Source organism: Nothobranchius furzeri, chromosome 11, assembly GCF_043380555.1.
Source record: "Nothobranchius furzeri strain GRZ-AD chromosome 11, NfurGRZ-RIMD1, whole genome shotgun sequence".
Taxonomy (NCBI): domain Eukaryota; kingdom Metazoa; phylum Chordata; class Actinopteri; order Cyprinodontiformes; family Nothobranchiidae; genus Nothobranchius; species Nothobranchius furzeri.
The window spans coordinates 32,580,639-32,603,839 of record NC_091751.1 but is presented as its reverse complement, the minus strand read 5'-3'; positions in this window follow the sequence as shown (position 1 = coordinate 32,603,839).

Here is a 23,201-nt window from a genome sequence, read left to right as displayed (position 1 = left end):
CCTTTTAATAGTTTAATACATTCCACAAGTTCAGGTAAGGAAATCCCTTTTTCACAGACGTCTCTAAATTCTTCATTAATTTTCTTGGCATTTGTGGAGATGTTTTCCAAAAAGGCCTCTATACCAGAACCTATGGAGGCTGATGAATATAAATCCTGATAAAAGCCAGCAACATATTTTGAGATTATTTTCTGGTCGCTCGTAATATTTCCATTTTCTGACAAATAGTTTATTGTATTATATTCTGCATGCCTCCTCTCTAATCCAATCCATTTGCATCTGGATCTGACAAAGGCACCTTTAGCTTTTTCTATGTAGTTCCATCTAGTTTACTTTGTAATACAGTCAGATTTTCTTTCGCTTTTTCAGCAAGATTACCATCAGATGTTATCTGTAAACTTAAAATTTCTTTTATAACTCTTGATTCATTTTCTCTTTTTTCCTTTGCTAAACTCTTCCCCTTTTTTATAGCCATTTTCCAAATTTCAAACTTTGTTAGTTCCCAAATTTGTCTATAGTTACCGGAATTACAAGCTTGTTTCCAATATTCATCAATGATCATACCAATTTGTAGCTTAAATTCCAAGTGATTAAGCAATGAATTGTTAAAATTTCAGTAACCGGGAAAATACTTCTGAGATAAACGCTCATTCAAGTAAATTTTAATAAGTATAAGTTTATGGTCTCTTAAGATGGCTGGTTCTATCCTTACATCCTCCACCTTGTCTACAAGGTCATTGGAAACAAGCCAAAAATCTATGCGTGACTGCAAGGACATGTTTTTATTGCTCCAAGTATACATTCTCTGCACTTTGTTCCTTTCTCGCCAGACATCAAGTCCCAGACGATGACATATATTTGTCAGTTCACAGTTTATGTTAGAATATTTTGGGGCCATCTTTCTAGGTTTTCACCAAATACTGTATTGAAATCTCCTCCCCATACACCCAACCACCCATCGCATTTAGTTAAGTGAAGCCAAACTTTAGAGTTCGTTTGCTTTCTTGTCAGAATTTCAAAGTTCTGAGGAGAAAGCGTATGCAGACTTAAATAGTACAAATCTTTAAATACGTGTCTTTTTTTTTTGTCGTTTAACCCACACTATAACTCTTGTGGCGTGTTGACTTGTTTTAAATAAGGTTCACAGGGTTTCTCAAGACAATTATTCTCTACTTGGAACAAGATGGCAGAAATTCCCATTGCAGGGGAACTTGACAGGTCCTCGAGGACCATGATTTCCCAGCTGGGAGTCAGGATCAATGGTGGAAAAAAGAAAAGTAATAAAATGGTTGCACAACAAGACATTCAGCTTTTTGGCCTGGTCTGTGTTTGAATGAAAAGCTTCACTTTATCACCCTAACTAGTGCATTTAACATATGCTATAGGCATGGACGGGTCTTTGTATTGGGCAACAAAGGATTTATGTTTTTTTTTTATTTAACAGGTAAAAGTGGATTATCTTTCCTAAAAGTTGTTTTAGCACATAAGAGCTTGACTTTCAAAAGCTCATCTTTCTCCTCTTTTTGCCTGCTCCTCACCATTCTTCCCTCTCTCTTTTGCACTTTCATTAGATTAACATTGATATTCATTAACACCTGATCTACCCCTGTGCCTGCACGTTGGGGCTGGCACTGTGCCTCTAAAGGAAATCAATAGCATTTTCATCCATCCAGTTGGGAGGCTACTTTGCTTCTTTATGCAGCAGTTGTGATTAACAGCCTTTTTAATACTGTATACTGTGGATTCTTAGTAAACCCTGTATCTATAGCCTGAATCTTGAGGTAGTATTTTATAAACACAGCTTTACAAAATTACACAGGTATCATAGGAAGTCAATGTTGGGTCTTAAATGATTAATTAAAATTGGATGGTGAGACATCTCAAGTTAGGCAAAATCATTTCTATTATAGCCGTTGTCCATCAAAAATTGAAGGATGATGACAAGTTGGGCAGTTTCTTCAAAATTTGAGTCAATGTCCTTGGAAGCAGTGTTGGGTGTAACGCCGTTTAAGTATAACGGCGTTTCTAACGGCGTTCTTTTATAGGTAACGGAATAATCTAATTAATTACTTTTCCCGCCATTGCAACGCCGTTACCGTTACTGGGGACGGAACGTTGTGCGTTACTATGTGCTTGTCAAACGTTGAGCAGCTGCGTGAGGCTTTCTGACCGCCACACTTCAGCTGCAGCCTGGGAGAGAGAGGTGTCGGTAACGCACTTACAAGCACGATGATGATTGGCCGGGTGGGCGGAGACCCTCACGGTCTCAGTCGCTGCATTCTGTAGACACAACGGGAATTACTCCGTTTAAAATAACCGCGTTAATAAAAAATATTTATTTCTGTAACGAGCAAACTAATTAATTACGTCTTCTTTTATCAAAACGTCGTTCCTGTTACTGATAAGGAAATGCGTGCAGCAGCGAATCTGCGGGGGGTCTGCAACCGTGCCCTTAGCATGACAGCGGGACGTCCCGAAGGTCTGCTCACCTGTTCACCGCTCGGACGTCCTGATCTTCTACCTTCCTAGATCATCCAGCTGTAACCTGTTTCTGATCATGTGTTTAGTCGCGCTGTAACACTGATGCATCAGTCTCAGACGGCATGGAGCTCAGGTGTTATCAGAACTACCTGTGTGTGTTTACCACCCAGCTTCAGCTCTTCTGTGGTTGGGTCTGACCCAAGTTAGTAAATGTAAGTCCTCCATCAGATCTGTGCCTCTTCTAGTGTCATTTTAAAGGATATTTATTTATTTATTTAACCGTTACTAGATTACCAGCAACAGAAATGCTACTAAAAACACACGATTATGTGAAGCTGGAAAAATTAGAATGCTGTGCAAAATTACATTTATTTCTGTAATTTAACTAGACTGAGAGACCATTTAAAGGCTCGGGAACCTTTACAGGTGTTTCTATTTGCAATTTTAAATTTTAGCTGATTGGGTTTTTGTTAAATATCACACAGTGACCTTTTAATAGTCTAGATTAGTGTAATGCTCCTGTTAGTAGTTCCTCCTGTTAAGTGCTTATTTGTTTAAATTATTCAGGTTTATATAAAACATTTGGACATACATTTTATTATGTTCCAGTCATTAGTCATTTATATTTTTCTATTGTAGTAATTCTTGCATTCTTTAATGAAAAAAGTAACTAAGTAGTTACTTTTGTTGGTAATTAGTTATTTTTATGATCTTGTAACTCAGTTAGTAACTGAGTTACTTTTTTGACAAAGTAATCAGTAACTATAACTAATTACTTTTTTAAAGTAACATTCCCAACACTGCTTGGAAGTGACTAAATGTCAGGTGTTGCAGTCATGGCCATTTGGTTGGAATGAGCCACTTCATTTGAAGTAGAAATCCATAAATGGCGTTCATTCCCAATCTATGCTAACTGTCCTTGAATCTAGTGAAAGAAGGTGCTTATCTCCAGGAAAGAATTCAGCACCATTCCAAGTGAGTACAACAGACCCAAAAAATCTTCAGAAGGTAATCTTGGACAACACAATAATTTTCCAAGAGGTAAAGCCACAAAACCATTTTGAAATTAACTAAGAAGAAAGTTTTTGGTGTGTTTAAGCATGCAACAGAGTGCATGTTGTCCAACATTAACGGGGTATAAAGTATATTTGAATGAGGACCAATAAATTCCTGCAACATTACTCTGGCCAATACCCAGCCTTTTTCTTATCCATTATATTATGATGCATTAAATTTATGCTTGAAAGTAGGTTTCCAAAGTCACAAAAAGCAAATGGAACACCATGCATTTTCATTCACTTATCCGGGTTAGGTTGTGGGGACAACACCCTAAGCAGAGGCCCAGACATCCCTCTCTTCCCAGCCACATGGGCCAGCTCCTCCAGGGAAATCCCAAAGCATTCCCTGACCTACCGAGAAACATAGTCCCTCCAGCGTCTACTGGGTCTTCCTTTAGATCGGTGGTACTCAATAGGAAGCCCGAGGGCCACGTCCAGCCTACAAGCCTTCTCTTTGTGGCCCCCGAACCTCGAACGCACCTCCCACACCCACCCCTGACTGCAGACCGGGAGGTGTAGGATAGAGCTGAGGAAAATAATCAAATAATCGATGTATCGAGATGCGGGCATAAACAATTCTGCATCATAGAAGAGTAGCCATAATCAATTACAGTAGAATGTACTTTTGTTATTTTATCGGCGGCACCAGCGTAGCACCCAGATCTGTCAGAGCAGTGTTCTCCACATTTACCGGGTAGGAAACTTTGGTCCGCCTTTATGTGGTACTGCAGGGCTGGGCGCTGGAGTTTAACCTGAGACCGAACCAAATCAGCCTGACCGGTTCTGTTGGATTTGAGCCGTGAATTATGTTAATTGAGCGGGTTGTCGCGCAGCACGCTCCGCTTGCTCAATCAGCGACTGAGAGAGAGAGAGAGATTGTCTGCTCACACAAGAGAGGATCGGAGGACGCTCCTTCGAACACGCATTTTTATTTTCATAATTTCATTATTATTTCTCCACGAAGGAGTGTTGTGATGCCAGGAGATCCGGTTTTGGGGAGGGGCAGGGTCAGTGACGGTGGCTGCAGCGTAATCATCTGTCTCTTCTATTTAGGGACACGGAGAAGTTAAAAGTGGAGAGAAATAGAAGATAGAAGTTTTTGTTCCACTTTATTCTTTTGTTTCATGATGATAAACTGATGTTAAATTCAGCTTAAAGAGAAACTGGGAGGAAGCTTTGGTTCATTTTAAGTTACAGGAGATCTTGTCTCCCATCTGCTCCTCCAGAGACAGCATGGACAGGAGGGTTACATGGTGAGGGTCACACAGGACAGGTTAGTGCAGTCACACAGCCGAGCTGGAGGGGGACAGGTGTTGTTTATATTGCAAGTGTGGCAGTGTCTGTGGTTCTTTTGTGGTTCTTTTACCTTATCAAACACAAGAGAGAGACAAGTTTTGTCCAAACTTAGCGTGGGGCGTTTATTTACACAACTCATCCATACATCACCAACACTTTCATGGGGACAGCGTCCAGCTTCGATCTAAACACCTCGGCTGGAAGTCCTTCTGCAAAAGCCCTCTCTCCTACACCACGCAGCATCAGTTATACTATTCAACTCCCACCTCCCTTTGATTCTGAGAAATGATGGGGTGCTACTTCCACCTCCTAATATGGTCAAAAGTAGTTGAGACTTACATAAGCTGGACTGAACAACATGTTGTGGAGCATGTACGCAGCAGCTGGGCTGCCTGATAAACAAGAAGTTGCACAGCACGTATGCGGCTGGAATTGATAAGCAACATGTCAACATGCACGTACACAAAACACTGCTTTTAGCTCCTACAGATCCCCCCCATGGGGGTGTCCACCCCCATTAATAAGCTGGCTACATAACATATAACATAACACATAAGTGAATGTTAACATAAACCAGTAAAGAGGTGTCGAATGGCAAAATGACAAATACACTACAAACTTCAACCAAACTATATAGGTATATATGTAACGATGAAGTAACTGCAAACCAACACTTGGATGAGTACACAAAGTAAGTATCAGCTTCAAAACACAACATGGAATGTGATGTCTTTAACCATCCCAGTAACACATCAAAATGCATGCGCACACTGTAAGGGGGCGAAACCTGTCCGCTGTTCTTAACAGGAAAAATTCCCCCTTGACCTCCTGGCCCAAACAGGACGATCGCATAAAGCACAGAGTGAGCATACAAGTCTAGCCTAAGTATTAGGCAGACATTAGGTAACAGTGAATTAACAAAAGAACACACGTAAGAGAAAACAAACTGATGAAACCTTCCAACAGAGAACAAAAATCATAAGCATGATCGGGCATTAATTACCCTTAGCAATATTGCAACCAGTAACTACGTGAATATGCAATCAAAAATACAAACTCATGTTAAAGGATTGACGTGGATACGAATGAACGACTAGATGACGTCGATGTGACTAAACCTATAAAAAAGTTAAACACAACAGTAGGTGTAATGAATATACTTGATGTAACAACACAACTGCTCAACCGAAATAGAGAGCGGAGTCAGAGTCCCAGTTGCAGAACTGAAAAAAAGAAATGGAGTGAAGAAAACACAAGAGTCAAGTTCAGTTTTATTGATGACGGCTGCAGGGGTCTTGTCGCTGGAAGAGGACTTTGAGGCCGATTCCTTAGTCGAGTACATGTAACCACAACAACAACATCTCTGATGAGATGCAAAGATTACTCCACCGTTGTCCCATCAGCCGTCCCATTCTTCAGGCACAGTGGGTGTCGTGCTGAGTCCATTGCGGCCATTTCCATTTGCACATATTGAGACGACGCAGCAAGGTTCATTTGGGCAGCCAGAGTTCGCTCCCACAGTCTCCTCACAACAGGTAGGATGCAACATGCCAATAGAGAAATCAGAATTAGTACTACTATTGCACTAATTCCTGCTTTTACCAAAATAGCTCCCCACTGACCCAATTGGAGGGCTAAGGAGTCTAAGGACCAGCTTTCCCTGCCTGCATTCTCCCTCAGCTCTATCTTTAAATCTTTCAATTTCCTCATTCCTTCAGTAAATGCACCATCAGGGGCCGTATTACTTGGAATGTAGGTGCAACATTCTTGCCCACTGGAGTTCAGAAACTTACAGAGCCCTCCTTTCTCGGCCAGCAACCAGTCCAAAGCCTGGTCGTGCTGCAAAGTCATTTTGACGGTGGCATGAAGTTGTTCACCCAAGAGGCCAAGGTTATTTACTGTGTAATTTAAGATTCTTTGCTGATTAAAATAAACATAGTTGATCCATTTCACATTCTTATTTATTGTTATCCAAGGAAGAATTGACTCTAAACCAGCTATTACCTCATCTCTGGCTTGAAATTCTATGGGAATTCCTGTTGGCAGTCCTATGGTGTTTAAATGCAATTTATGATCAAACACACCATACCTCTTTGTCCTACGTCTATTGGTAGTCTCCAACTGAAGTAATTCACTCACACCTTCATGCAAGATAGTCACTGGAACTTTCATACGTACTAGCGTACACAACCCAACCCAAAAACTTGGCAAAACATTCATTAGAACATCACCACCACACATCCAGTAGCTGTCGGCCACTGGAATGTCTTGCTCACCTATGAGATCCAGAGTGGGAATCGTCATCGATATGTCATCACAATCCTGACTAAGAGTTACAGGGTTTTCATACCAAACAGGGGTGTCAATGAGAAGTGGTGTCACATTTGCATGCGGGAACCAGGATAATACCCAAGTGACGTTACAATTGACAGATGTATTACCTACGTCCACTCCTCCATCGTCAGCGAAACCTCCACTTGCAAAACATTCATAATCAGCACTATAATCAATTTTGTAGTCCGTTGGAGGACCATTTTGGTCTGTTTGGATCGCAAATTCAGCACATTCCTCTAAGATGTTATATTCTGCATATTTTTCAACATATTTGTACTTATCTCGTGTACCATGGAGCAATCTGCATTGGAATCCACACAATGGCATCTTAAGAAGAGGTGGAATCTTTTTATTTATCTCTATTTCCTTTCTAGTCTTACATGTGCGTCGTTGTGTAATGGCACATTCACTAGAAGTATACTTTTCCGGAACAACCTCAGGTAACATTCCGGGTGCTTGAGCGCACACTATGCAGTCATTAGGAGTCATTTCTCTTGTCGTATACAAAGCCCATTTATACCAACTATTTTGCATGGTGGCATCCCAAAGCCTATCCTCTATAGCCAATTGTCTGCTCGCTCTAGGGGAGATAGGCCCTGTGTTACTGCCGGACCTAGGTCTAATTGGCCCAAATAGTGGCTTAGGTACAGCTTTGTGATTGGTCACTTCTTGTTCATTTTGTCCTTTCTGAGTGAGATTACGAACATGGTTACTACCAGAGGTTGCCGTGGGAAAGCCAGATTTCACAGCTACACCTCCTGTGGGAGTTGTAGTACTGACAGGTGGCTTAGCGGTTACGCTTCTCAGCTTGCTAATTGGCGTTGTTTTAGATCTTGAAATCAGTGGAGTCACTAGCTGTAAAAGAGAGGAAGAGCTCCAGTCGGCCCTCACCTCTCCAACAGGGGCTGTGGTAGTCAAAACATCAGGGATTGCAGTAGTAGTAGCGCTAGTAGTTAAAACATTACTTGGAACTGTGGTCACACTGTCAGGGATTTTATTTGTCTTAGTTGTGGTCAAAACATTGTTTGGAACCGTGGTTGTAACACCAGTTTTAACAATTGCTACGTCGAATGCAGGCAGGGATGCCGACCTATGTTGCATCCGGCCTGCTGAATTGTACTTAACTTGATCACGGTGTGCTGCCTCGTCGTTGACCAAGTCGTCTGGCGTATGCTCTTGTGATGGGTCGACGAGTTGCTCCTCGGCCATCGTCTCCATCTTCACCTCCTCCAGCACCATCATCAGACCCCCTAGTGTTATCCAAAACAGAACTGTCATCAGGCTTAGCACGCCCTTCTTTCCTCCGGCCATCATGCTGGTTTGTTACGTCAGACACAATACTGCCCTGAGTTTTGTCTTTGACTTTCGTGCAGTGTGTCAGATGATGCCACGTCGACCCTCCTTCGACCTGGACTGCTGTTGGCGTTGCTCGAACCACTTTGTAGGGACCCTCTCGTCGCGGTTCGTGCCACTTCCTCCTGAAAACTTTGATGTACACCTGGTCTCCGGGAACTACTGGCCCGTCTGCGCCTGCGCTAGAGACGAGCTCCTTTCTCTTTTCCTGCAAATAGATGGCTTTATGGATGCTGGTTAGTTGCTTGATATAGTTTTTGAATTCAAGCTCTAGCTGTTCCAGCGAAGGCCCCTTGTGGGGTCCTCTAAGCTGAGGAGCTGGCATTGGCCTGCCTGTTAGGACCTCATGAGGTGAAAGATGAATCTATATTTCTCATATTTCACATTACCCAGCTGGTAAAAATAGTTATCAAGCTTGTGCACTTCAGCATATATTTTTATTTATATATGTCACTCTAAAAACTTATTATTTTGACTTCTGGTTTTCTGTTTAAAGACTAATCAGAACAAGATCACAGAATTTGAAATTTGTATAACATTAAACATCAAAATTTAGCACTGCAGTGAATAATATTGATTTGTTTTACACCGTTTTTAAAGCTTCTCCTAGTTTTTTCTCCTTTGTTTTTCTTTTTCCTCCTCTAATTCTCTGGCGCCTGACACACCCCGTTTATCTCACACACCCACTTGTTTCTGCTCACACACACGCTTATCTCCGCCACACACACACGGTTATCTCACACGCCTGTCCCACACACAAACAAAACTTCTCTCACAAACACACACACACAGAACTTCTCCAACACACGCAGCTCACGAGCTCCAGATCTGTTCACAGCCTCTTGCTGCAAACTATGACGTCAACACATGCCTTTGCCAAAAACTCATGAAATTTACCAATCCCCGAGGATTTAACCGAATTACTGGCAAGCTTATCTGTCACAACATCAGCGCTTTTCTCAGATCCCAGTCGTTGCCCGGCTTCACCGAGACACCCAACTGGATCTCAATGTCGACCTTTTTCACTTGTCCTCCCTGGACTTTTGTCAGCTGTCAAAATCTATTCCAATTCTCGTTGTCCCAGCTTTAATTTGTCACTTAAACTTTGTCCGTCATCAAAATGACTCAGCTGACTTCACACATGTGTGAATGTTTATCACCGCTGTTCTTGACAAATGCCTCTTCTTGTTATTATAACTTCTAATTTATGAGAAGGGCATGTTTTTTTCTCTCAGACTAGTTCACAATCCACGGAATAACTCCAAAATTGAACAAAAACTGTTCTTACCTAAGGGCCCAGAAGTCAAAATTCCGTGGACTGCGAAGCGATCCGAAGAGCACGCCTCTACTCCCCCTTCGTGGTCACCAAAATGTGGTTCTTTTTCCTTATCAAACACACGAGAGAGACAAGTTTTGTCCAAACTCAGCGTGGGGCATTTATTTACACAACTCATCCATACATCACCAACACTTTCATGGGGACAGCGTCCAGCTTCGATCTAAACACCTCGAGTGGAAGTCCCTCTGCAAAAGCCCTCTCTCCTACACCACGCAGCATCAGTTATACTATTCAACCCCCACCTCCCTTTGATTCTGAGAAATGATGGGGTGCTACTTCCACCTCCTAATATGGTCAAAAGTAGTTGAGACTTACATAAGCTGGACTGAACAACATGTTGTGGAGCACGTACGCAGCAGCTGGGCTGCCTGATAAACAAGAAGTTGCACAGCACGTATGCGGCTGGAATTGATAAGCAACATGTCAACATGCACGTACACAAAACACTGCTTTTAGCTCCTACATGAGCATCCTGTCACAGTGTCTCGATTGATCATGCGCCCTGGCTACTTGGCCAGGGCGCATTATCTCTTTAGAATCAGTACCATTTCAGGTAAGTTCCAGTATTTATCTTTACGTACAACAAATATTATTGTGTTGTCTGTAGTTTCAAATCCATGGATCTAGCTACGGATGCAGTCCAAATTGATGAGGACCAAGCAAACAACTTACTCAACAGTGTGTGAGTTGCAAATGTCTTCTTATCTACACTCTTTTTTTTAAACTCCAAAGTCTTAAAACAATATATTAATTCTACTTTATTTATTGTTTTCATAACAGAATAGAACTGTTATGAAAACTTTGTCAGGCTGACGAAGTTTGCAGCCGCAAACAAAACGTTGCAGGTAAATAAAACCCTTCTATGTTTTAAAAAGAACTAAAAGATGGAATTGTTGTTTTATCCTTGTTCACAGGCTGGGATCCTAAAGGGAATTTCCATCCTACTTGTGTGGCTGAATGACATCTTCAACCAATTTTGGTACATTTGCCAGAAAGCACAACATCATGATATGTTTAATGTAAGTATTGTGACATCTTTTGGACAACAAGACAACAATGTACATTGACATAATTACCTTTCTTTTCATAATAGTGCCAGCTCTCGTGTTTCTGTTGGTGAGCGCTTCTATCACGTGTAAAGTTTTCAAATAAAACTTATTTTTTCTGTTAGGACATGTGGGTGGGTGTGCTTCACCATGTCACAGGGAAGCATGAATGGACCCGTGGCAAATGTGACCATGGACCACTTGATGCAACGACCAGTGATAAAGAGCTCATGTTACCATGATCTCCACCACACGAGGCTCTTCAACGAATCATGTTCAACAGACGCTGGTTGAAGGATGTCACCAATCTGACCTTTAGGTATATTAATAACATTTTCATTAGCAAAAAAGCTAAAGTGTCAATATCAAAGCTGACAATTTACATATAGAAATGACAATTGTGGGTGAAAAGGCAATCAAAAGTGTGATTCCTAATAATCTATAAAGTTGTAGCTTTTGTTTTTTTTACAGGTCAACTTCAGAACTGGAGAGTGTCCAGAACTGCATTCTCATGTAATCTATGTATGATCTAATGCTGCTGTTCTCCTCTCTCCATAAAGGCCCCAGCTACGTGAAGCATCAAAAGACAGGAATGACTTCTTTCATGCACACAGATTTATTAGAAATTAAGAAAAAATACTATGTACAAATGTAAATAACAGAACTTTTTGTACATAAATAAAAATAAATATATTGCACAAACTGTTTGTTTATTTTTGGGTGAAAATGCTGTCTTCAGCTAAAGTTATTTTGAGGTATTGTGCTGTTTTGGAACTACTGTAGTTGTAGATAAATGGTTTGGATTTTTGGGTTAGGGTGCCCTCAGTCAGGAAGATGGTGTCCCGGCGTCTCTTGCCGAAACTCCAGGATATCCAGCATCACCCCTGGAAGACGGGTCACCACTCTCTCGAGAATATAATCTCTCTCCTCCTGGCTCAGGTGTTGTAAAGCTGTCTAGAAATTAAAGAGCATATGTTTACATGACTAGATTCATATCTCCAGTGAGTGATGTTTTCGTTTTTGGCATCTCTCTATTATTTTATTTTATTTTTTTACACAAATGGCTACAACCAACCTGCATCTCAGCTATACTGGCAGCTCTCAGCTGTGCAAGCCGGTCTCGGTCCTCTTCTCTGAAAGCTGTTCGCTGCCTACCCCGGCACCCTGGTCTTCTTGAAGGAGCTCTGGACCTCAACCTGCTGCCCTCACCCCTTGAGCGTGTCCTTCCCCGACCCTCGGAGCGACCTTTTCCTCTCCCCTTTCCTTTAGCCCCTGGTCTCAGACTTTCCCACGACACATCAAAGTCTGTGGCAGGCTCGGGCACTTACTCTTCATCTGAACTGTCTTCCATCACTCCTTCCAATGTGAATTCCTGAAAATCAATGACAGTAATGATAAAAATGACTATTGCCCTGTAGGTCTGGTTGATATTATGATTTTATTTTGATGCATTTTTTGAACTAAACATTGATATTTATGTTCTTATTTACATTGTTGTGATGGCTGTCCTGTAATGAAATTGGTTTCACAAATGATGTCAGTGACTTGAAATTGGATGTTCTTACATGATGTATAAACAATAACATTAGCTTGTTAGTAAGCTTAGTGCAAAATAATAACTGTAATTTGTCTAAAAACATCAGAAATCACCTGCAGCCACAAAGCCTCATGCTAATAAAGTAGCATCATGTTACTGTCTTGCTCGCCAGTCACAAAACTGGCTTATGAATATTTCATAGGAAGGAGCACTTGCTTTACATCACGAGTGTCATGTCTAAATTAAAATGCTAATGTCATGGAATTTTACAAATATTAGACTAAAGTAACAATGTTACTTACTTCATCGCTCGACACTGTGCCTTGTTCGAGCCGCGCTCTGGCCGTACATCACTGTAACTTCTTTTTTTTCTAGTGAAGAGTTTGTGCGCGCTCTCGTGCCGGGCTGCAGTTACTCACAGCGCCGAGTGTGTCGCTAATGAGTTTCGTTTCTTCATCCTGCCCCATGCTCCTTTAAGCAATGATGTATTAAACCTTCAGTTTTTGCTTGGTGGGATTATTTTCTTATTTACCAGAGTAAATGAGACCGGAGCATGGTCGCTAACAACTTTAGGGTGTATCTCAGTGTCTGAAATGTAAGCCAACGATGAGCTGCTGACTAGAAAATAATCCAAACATGAATGAGAGTGATGGACATGTGAGAAAAAATATACTCTCTACGGTTAGGATGAAGAGATCGCCATGCATCACAAAGCCCATAATCACTCATGTACTGTTTAACTATATTAGTGGATTGCCAATTGCGCTGAGTCCCAGCTGTACTGAGCCTGTCTGTTAAAGTGTCCATCCAAAAATTAAAATCACCCCCAAGTATAAGTGGACAGTCCAAGTGTTCAGAGAGTACAGAGAAAAAAATTATAAAAGAATGAAGGGTCATCAATATTTGGACAGTATATGCTGACGATACATAAGCTTTGGTTCAGTACAGATATTTTTAACATAAATCTACCGTCTGGATCTGAAATTGTGTCCAATACTGTGAAATTGATGTTTTTGTGTAATAAAATAGCTACACCTATTTGCTTGGAGTTATAGCATGCAGAGAACATGCTGGGAAACTCAGGTGTTTTAAGTTCATCTGCAGATGTGGCAGATCTATGAGTCTCTTGTAATAATATTACGTCTGCTTGCACTCTTTTTAACTGATCAAAAATCTTTAATCTTTTCTCTCAGGAGCCCGCTCCATGTACGTTCCATGTGACAAACTTTAGTGCACCCATAGATGTGTGTGTGAGTAGCTAGAATATGATGCCTTCACGTGAATAAGATGGATTAAGTACTTAAATGAAATAATATGTTAATAAATAACAGAAAAATAAATAAGCATAATAATAAGAAAGACCCAACAGTGTTTGTGGTTGTATTATGAGACGCATAAATTGTGATATTGTGCTGTAGATTTAATATGTGTGTGTGTTTGCCTGTGTGTGTGTGTGTGTGTGTGCGCGCGCGCACGTGTGTGCTGAGTCTGACGCAGTGTTGGAATGTTGCGTGGTTGTGCCATACAGATGTAAAGGTCCAGAAGCAGATAAAAAGAGGAAAGGAAAGAATTGTACAGGTTAAAAAAGAAGAAAGAACTAAAAGGAAAAGGTGATAGGGGTGTGAGGTGGTTAAGAACAGGTGATCTCATCATCCAGAACACGGATCTAGCAGCTATTTAATCCTGACGTGCTCAAACCCAGTGAATCCTGATAAAAATAATAAATGTCTGACCTGATTTTGGGCTAATACAGCCAGTCTGTCACTCCTCGCTCCTTACAAAGTTTGCTGTCCACATAAAGCTTATCCACCAAGATGACAGCCCTCTTCCCATCCCCTTCCTGGATAAACTTTTTGCGCAGCGGGAAGAGGACTCGGAGCCGATCCAGGATTTCCTTAGGAAACTGGTCATTTACGCTGCAGTATTTTCCTTTGAGCTCTCTTCCATGGCTTTTAACAAGATCCTTCTGTTTAAAATGTTCAAATTTAGCCACGATGGGACAATATTTTCTGATGTCCACTCTTAACTCCAAGGCAATGCAACCAGTGAAAGGTGATCTTTTGTACCATTTCTTCAGGTATCTTCATTTGGGTCTGGACAAGGGCGTCAGTTTGTTTTCAGAATTGCTGGGGACAATAACCATACACTTGAGTGGGGTTGAAAAATTGCTGGGGACAATAAAGTAGGCTAGCACAGGGGTCGGCGGCTCTGGAACCGCATGCGGCTCTTCCATCCATCTGATGCGGCTCTCTGTGCTTGTGAAATAATGAATGGATATTTAAATAAAAAGCTTTATATTTTACTGCATTAATTTTACATCTGTAAGCTAATTCTAAATGTAAAGATTGTCTGCGTAAACCTGAACAGTTCCAACCCGGTCTTACTGTGAGACCGGGTTGACGCGTCACGCTTGTGCGTAATCATATCGGCGCTTCTGAGCTGCTTTCTGACCTTCCCCACCTACAAAGTTTAATTACAACAATCAAACGTGACAGAGCCTGGATTTGTATTCTGAACAGTCTAAACATGTTTTAAAAAGAAACGTAGGACAAAAGTGGCACCTGCTCAGTAAAACCATCAACAGGGTGAAAAATACCAAAAATTGAAGGCAGAGACGGGCTACAACTTCTGGATCCATTTTATATAAATCGTTTTATTGATTATCGTCTAATGAAAGATAATTAAGACGTACATGAGCGACCAGGCGCGTTGCAAGCTTTTCAAAAGTGTGGGGGATGTTGTCTGTGCCTAAAATAATTTCATGCTATTCATCTTGTTAGTTTAATTTCCATAATAGCAGAGCAGGTGCAAATTTTAGATGCGTCACGCACGTCTCCGTTTCAAACATGTTTAAACTGTTCAGAATACAAATCTAGGCTCTGTCTCGTTAGATTGGTGTAACTAAAGTTTGTACTGAATGAAACTTTACATTAAACCATGTTGAAAAGTAAAGGATCCGATTAAATAGTTTCCCCCTCATTTACAGTCAGTACAGTGCAGTGCGCACGGCTCTGGGGTTAATCAAGTTTAATTGTAACATTAATGTGTTACTGGACACGCTGGTCTGGTTGGTTAGACCAGTGTTTGAAGTGGAAAACACACACACACACACACACACACACACCAATTAAAATAATGCTGATAGCGTGGACTAGAAGACAGGTGATGGTTTACGTATTTAAATGATGATCAGGCTGCTGTAAAATGTAATCTCCATCCACATCCAGACACAATCATCCTCTATTCTTTCTCTATTTGCTCTGCTCTTGTCTGGGCTGATCAGCTGATGGTGCGCGCGGCACGCCTAACTAGCGGCTGATGCACATTTTACGCATTTGGAGAGGTGGACTGGATGCTTTGCATTTACTGGAAGATGGTCCACTTAACGCACGGCTGTAGACTAAATATTAATGACAAATGAATGAAAATTAAATTGTGAGTTTTTACTTCATATTTTAGAAATAAAAATGACGGGGGAACACATTTATGACGTCTTTTTAAACTAAATTTTCTAGCGCGACCTGCCTGCTTCACTTAAGTCACTGCTTATTAAGGTCCGTCCAAAATTACCGTGGCCCATCCAAAAATGAAAACCTGGCGCCGTGCCAGTTATAAACCTCTGCAAATTGTTGTTCTTCACTTTATCAAACTCAGACTTTGTACAGCTAATGTCAAGATGTAAAATTATGAATTCAGTCGAGCTCTTCCGTCCCTCCCTCTCCTGCTCTCCTGGAAACCCGACATCGGCTGTCAGAAGAGGGAGGTGAAGAAGGAGATGAGGCAAACAGAGTGAGTGCGACGTAAAAAAACCAGACTGGTGTGGAGGTGAGCAAAACAGCTGGAAAAGTGTGGGTGTTGAATCCCCCACGGGTGCGATGCCCCCGGCTGCTGTCACCTGTTGTGAGCAGTGCTCTGCTGTCTGAGGGTAGGCCCCGCCCGCAACGCTGCGGCTGCTGCGGTGTTTTCTTTACCGTGGGAAATGGGTAATAATGGCTCTTTGATGGGAACAGGTTACCGACCCCTGGTATAAGATCTGAGCTGGTAAAACAAAAATCCTCATCAGCAGGCTTTTTTGAAAGAGGGGGGGACACAGCTGCCACTCACGAATTTTGCCGGGGACATGTCCCCGGCGTCCCCGGTTAAAATGACGCCTATGGGTCTGGAGAAAGTTCTTGATTGTATGCTCGCAGTTCTCAGCCCCTCCCGTCTGCTCCGACAGGCCTGCGAACACCAAATAATCCTTCATGCTACGGGCCTGAAGGTCCAAAACCGTCTCTTTGAGAATCTTGTTGTCCTGGGTGATCCGCTTCACTCCCTCTTCCAGGGAAGAAACAGACTCCCGCAGAGACGCGTTCTCAGCAGCGAGCTGCTGCACCTGCTCCTGGCTGAACTCCAGAGATGTTCGGAGGTTCTGGAACTCCTGATGTAGAACCTCAAGCAGGTTGAGTCACCCCTCAAATCCCAGAAGCTGTTTATCTATAGAATCAAATAATTCTAATATGTCCTTATGGGGTTATGAGGCCTCAGGTGAGTCCTGAGGACGACTCCTGTTGGTTCCAGGTGTTTCCGTCTCAGCTGCTGATTTCTTCGGACCCATAACAAAGAACTCAAAAACGTTGTCAATATAGTTTTGTAAACTTTCTAAATTTTCTTCACTTACCTTCAGGTTGAGTGAGTTATACGTCCCAGATTATTTTTTGCGTTGTCGGTAAATAAACTGGGCGAAAATGCATCTTGTTTGTGGATATTTGTTAACAAGCTGCCATCAGCTTCAAATGCTGCTGTGTCTGATGATCGGCCGTCAGCGCATGTGCATCTCCAAGCCCCCTCTGGTTCCCTTTTTATGGCATTTTATTGCATAGTTTTCTAGACACACGGCTATAAGAATGGAAGGTAAGCAGTTTGAAAGCCATTTGCAGTCCAATTAACACATGAAAACAGTATCAGAGTGCTAATGCAGATAGCTTAAGGTTGTAATGTGGGGTTTATACCTTATTTAACATTTTTAGGTTGTCCTAGTGCATCAACGGATGCTAATTCTGAAGACTGGGCAAAACACTTCTTGCCCCCCACTCAAATTTTGCGCGGTTGTGACGTCACGCTAGTCACGTGAGTGAAACCCAGCAATAGTGTATCTCCTGCCACTCTAAAGCACTGTGCTGAAGAGCTGGCCCCAGTGTTTACGAGCATTTTCAACTCCTCATTAGAGACATCTCATGTCACTTCCAGGGCAAAAGCTGATTATGATGGGGCTTCAGTCACGAATGTTTTCAGTCGAGCCCCAAATTTTTTTTTTACTTTTCCCCCCTCATCAGCCACAGGCTTGCTCGCTACTCTCTCTCTCCTTCACTGCGATCGCTTGCTACCATGACTCCCACGTCTATTTTCTATGAGAAACTAATGCAGGAGATGGGCGTAGGAGACTATTTTCATGTTCAGTCTGCAGGAAAAACTCAGAATGACCCATTAGAATCAGAAATAAGAATTAAAAAAAGTTTTTATTTTGTGTGTGTGTGTGTGTGTGTGTGTGTGTGTGTGTGTGTGTGTGTGTGTGAGTGTGTGTGTGTGTGTGTGTGTGTGTGTTCCACACATTTAAGAACGGACTCCTAAATGAGTCTAGAACTTGGGCTTGATCAGTTGGAGTGGAAATGGTGTAATGTGGGTACGAGCAAATATTCTACAGCCAAAACTATCAGCAGGCCCTCTGCAATGCTGCAATGATAAACAACAAAAATACTATTTTTTAATATTCTTTTACTTGTGTTAGATTGCACAGAGGCAGTGATAAAGACTGACGGATGGATGGAAAACAAAGGACTGAAACAAATAATAGGAATCTGTACATAGAAAAGAACAGACATAACTCTATTTGTCTTAACTGTAAAAGTAGACTTATGTGTGGCTTATACAAGTCTCATGGAACCTATAAATACAGCATAATGGTTTCTTGAGAGATGACAGACCATATCCTCACTCGTTGCCTCTCCCCTTTCTAAATATTTTTTTTCCAACCCAATCTCAACCATGCTCACTTTCCCTGTCTCCTTTCCTGCTATCCAGCTCAGTTTCTATGGGAGCAGGCAGCCAGATATGCATTGAAGTCAGCTGGAAGAAAGGTAGTAAAGCTAGGTGTGGAGGAGGAACATGATGGACCCTGAGGTTGGCGTGAAAGGTAAGGGACAGACAAAAGGATGAGCCTCGCTGCTAATGACTCCCACAGGGGAGAGCAGCTGTTCAGTTTTATGAAGGCTTGCACATGCACTGGCTCTCATCAGAATTAACTCAGCGGACTGAAGCATGGACGTAAGAACACAAACTTTACATGACTTGGACATCCGGAATTATCAAGACAGCACACACATGGAAATAGTAGTGTTTGTGACTTTGTTGCCTTTCTCCTAACCTTCCTTCCATTGACTAAAGGCTCCTAATTAAACCTACATTTCTAAATAAAAAAAAAAATTTTTTAAAAACTTGAGTTGTATGTGTCCTTGAACTGCTGCCAATCGACAATGCAGAATTGAATATACAGGAGGGATATTCCACAGATAAGAGAGGCACAATGATGCCAAAAGGCCTCAGTGGAAGAGGCATGCAAGCCCTCTTGTATAAGATCCATTTGGATTTTTTTTATTTCACATTGAGGTTTTTGAGATGTTTTTAATAAATTCTTTGATGCAGTCCTCAGCATACAACTTATCTTTCAGATGACATTTGCCTTCAGATTTCTATGACTAAAACAATTCCTGCTGCTTTAGAAGACATGAAAGCAACAGCGCCAGGAATCTGTCTGGTGAATAATTCCATATTAATGAGAGAGGCTTTAAAATGTAGATTCATGGTGACAAGCATTATAGCTCAGCAAATGACCTTTTTACTGCGAGGGTCCAGAAGTTTCCCTCTGGACTTCTGTATCTGTATTACTTGTGGTCTAAAATAGCTAGCCATTGACTTTCTTACATTTAGAAATCAAATTCCATTAGGCAGGGGCGGATTTAGCAATTTAGGGGCCCAAGGCGAACACAGACATGGGGCCCCTTACACTAAATTTTCAACAATCTTACCTTTAACTAGATTTGCGAAGCTCTCCCCTCTTCTGACATGAATTATTTTCACTTTTTATTAGTCCTCCTCTTTTTTCCTGTATTTCTCTCCCTTTGAGTGCCTTCAATATTTGCTCTGCTTTCTTCTTCCAGTCAGTGCTCCTGTGCTTTAGCCTTAGTTTTTTTTATTTATTTTCCATTTTGGTCTATGTTTTCCTTCCTTGAAACATTTTCCATTGTCTTTCCTTTCTGCTTCCTTTTGATGTTTACAGCGAAAAACGACGGCACTTTCAGAAGTGAAGATAAAAGCTTTTATGAAGCAAGCTGCTTCTTTCTCTTATTGGAGCCACTAGGATAACTCCATTTCATGCTTCATGTTTTGACTATCGCTTTGGGTTTGTTACGAACGCCCCTGCCTCTCTTCCTCTTATTTGTGGTTTTATGGCACTTGGCAAACAACAATTCGGTGCATTACAGCTACCAACTGGATTGGAGTGGAATGACTTCCAATCACTTCCAGTTTGTGCATCGCCGTCTTCAGTGTTGGGAGTAACGCCGTTTAAGTATAACGGCGCTTCTAACGGCGTTCTTTTATAGGTAACGGAATAATCTAATTAATAACTTTTCCCGCCGTTGCAACGCCGTTACCGTTACTGGGGACGGAACGTTGTGCGTTACTATGTGCTTGTCGAACGTTGAGCAGCAGCGTGAGGCTTTCTGACCGCCACACTTCAGCTGCAGCCAAGGAGAGAGAGGTGTCGGTAACACACTTACAAACACGATGATGACTGGCCGGGTGGGCGGAGACCCTCACGGTCTCAGTCACTGCCTGCTATAGACCCAACGGCAATAACTCCGTTTAAAATAACCGCGTTAATAAAAAATATTTCTTTCTGTAACGAGCAAACTAATTAATTTCGTCTTCTTGTATCAAAACGTCGTTCCTGTTACTGATAAGAAAATGCGTGCAGCAGCGAATCTGCGGGTCTGCAGCCGTGCCCTTAGCATGACAGCGGGACGTCCCGAAGGTCCGCTCATTTAAGTCATTTACATTTAAGTCCTCCATCAGATTTGTGCCTCTTCTAGTGTCATTTTAAAGGATTTTATTTATTTATTTATTTAACCGTTACTAGATTACCAGCAACAGAGATGCTGCAAAAAACCTAAAAACACAATTATGTGAAGCTGGAAAAATTAGAATGCTGTGCAAAATTACATTTATTTCTGTAATTTAACTAGACTGAGAGACCATTTAAAGGCTCGGGAACCTTTACAGGTGTTTCTATTTGCAATTTTAGTTTTTAGCTGATTGGGTTTTTGTTAAATATCACACAGTGACCTTTTAATAGTCTAGATTAGTGTAATGCTCCTGTTAGTTGTTCCTCCTGTTAAGTGCTTATTTATTTAAATTATTCAGGTTTATATAAAACATTTGGACATACATTTTATTATGTTCAGTCATTAGTCATTTATATTTTACTATTGTAGTAATTCTTGCATTCTTTAATGAAAAAAGTAACTAAGTAGTTACTTTTGTTGGTAATTAGTTACTTTTATGATCTTGTAACTCAGTTAGTAACTGAGTTACTTTTTTGACAAAGTAATCAGTAACTATAACTAATTACTTTTTTAAAGTAACGTTCCCAACACTGGCCGTCTTAATAACCCTCTTACGACCATAATTATAACAGGGCCGCCTGGTATTTTTTTAATCTTATGGCTGTAAAATAGTAATAAAAAGTGCAAAGTGTGTGTAACTCTTCTCCTTTTTTCAGAACAACCTCAGCTTTCAGTGTATGGTTTGTATTTAGGATTTTTTTCTATTAAAGCCTTTAAAAAATTTGCTTAAAAGTGAAAAAAGCAAAAAAGGATTTGAATTTTTTACATTTATTACTGAACAAGAACTTCAAACTTACTGCGCAAACAATTTAAACTTTGAACTGAAATGCATCTATTCTTAAAAAAGTTTGAACCTTTGTATCATTTTTAGCTTTTTTTAAGACCATTTATCTTTGTAAACTTTCAGACTTTTTATTTGATGTGGTAGGCCTTGAAGCAGTTTCTCTCCAGCTGCAGGCAGAGTCCTGCACACCTCACTCTGCCATGGGGTGCTTCTCTGGCACACCGTGCACTGCTATGCCAAAAACTTTTGTTTAAGCAAAAATAATTGTTCATGGTAAAAAGATAAATAATGCTGAAATGAAGCTGAATCTTACAATTAGCAAATAGTTGAGGGTTGTTCAAATAAAAAAATAAAATATAAAGACGGAACAATCATTCATACCCTGGTTCACCAGAGATCTGTCCTTCTTCGTGGTCACTGTCTTCAGATATAAGCCTTCTGAGACATCTAATAGATCGTGTTGATTTTCTTTGAGGCATTTCCATAATTTCATGCTGGTTTTTATGCTGATTTGCTTCCCCGTTCCGATATCCGCTTCCACCGCGATGCTGCGCTCCGTTTCAATCAGGCTGTACAGCTGGATTTCCCCTCCTAGCGATATTTTCCCTTACTCTGATTGCTTCATGCTATTGATCTTTGGAAAGCTGCTTTTACGTACTTTTAGGAACCGTTGTAATTATTTGAATCTGATCAGCCATTCAAAAGTTATAAAACGGAGCATTTTGGATGACAAACTCAACACGTCTCTGAATCTGTGTTGTGATTTGTTGCGCTCAAGACAGGGAATCCCGGTGGCTCCGTAATGTATTGTATATGCACGAAAAGCCCCGTTTGAATCTTTTCAGCACTTTTGGAATTTTAATGATATCTTGAAAGGTTCAGGAATTATGGTAATGAGAAGTGCACATGTCCAATCCCGTCTGCGGCGACAGGTTGGTAATAAGAATATTGTGGCATTAACAGAGGGGTGCCGGCGGTCAGGGCTAGGGGGCCCCAGGCGGCCGCCAACCTATGCCTACTGGTAAAACCGCCTCTGCCATTAGGTCCACACAAAACCACTCTCCCATAACACAAGTGAAAATTATGCATCAGCATGAGGCTTTATTCCATAACAAACACTCTCTGTATGTGTGTGTTTGTTCGTCACTACCTGCGGTCCAATGTTTTCAATCCTGTTTTTGGTGTTGCACTTAGTAGCTGTTTGGTGTTTGTGGCTTGCTTAAATGATCTGATTTCTCTGTACTGGGACATTTCTGAGTTATTGTAGCACATAAGCATGCTAAAACACACATTTTCTGTTGTTTCACCTAGCTTTTACCACAGTTTATTTGGTGTTGAAAGAGTTGCTGGCCAAGTTAGCTTAGCTTCAGTGCAGCCATGGGTACTTGTGTCTCGACTTGTTCTCTGTCTCAAATTTAGTTACTCCTCTGCCTCCTTTAGTGATAACGGTACATGTAATAAATGTAGCATTTTTGTAGCTTTGGAAGTGAGGGTTTTGGGATTTGAAGCTTGGCACTGGACTGTTAAAAAGCCTGTAGGTAGCTTTAGCTACTTAGATAGCTTGGGGCTAACTAGCTCAGAACCACCCCTTAGTTGTCCTCCAGTAGAACATGAGAAGCCGGGACCTCAAGCCGGCTGGAGGACGGTATGTAGGACTTTTTTTTTTTTTTTTACCAGCAGTTGCTTAATCAATATTTGGAGTTAACCGCACCAGGGTTGCCAACTCTCACGCAATGAGCGTGACACACACGCATTTGACCCTCTTCACACGCTCTCACGCCTCACCTCCAATGTCTCATGCCGAACCAGGG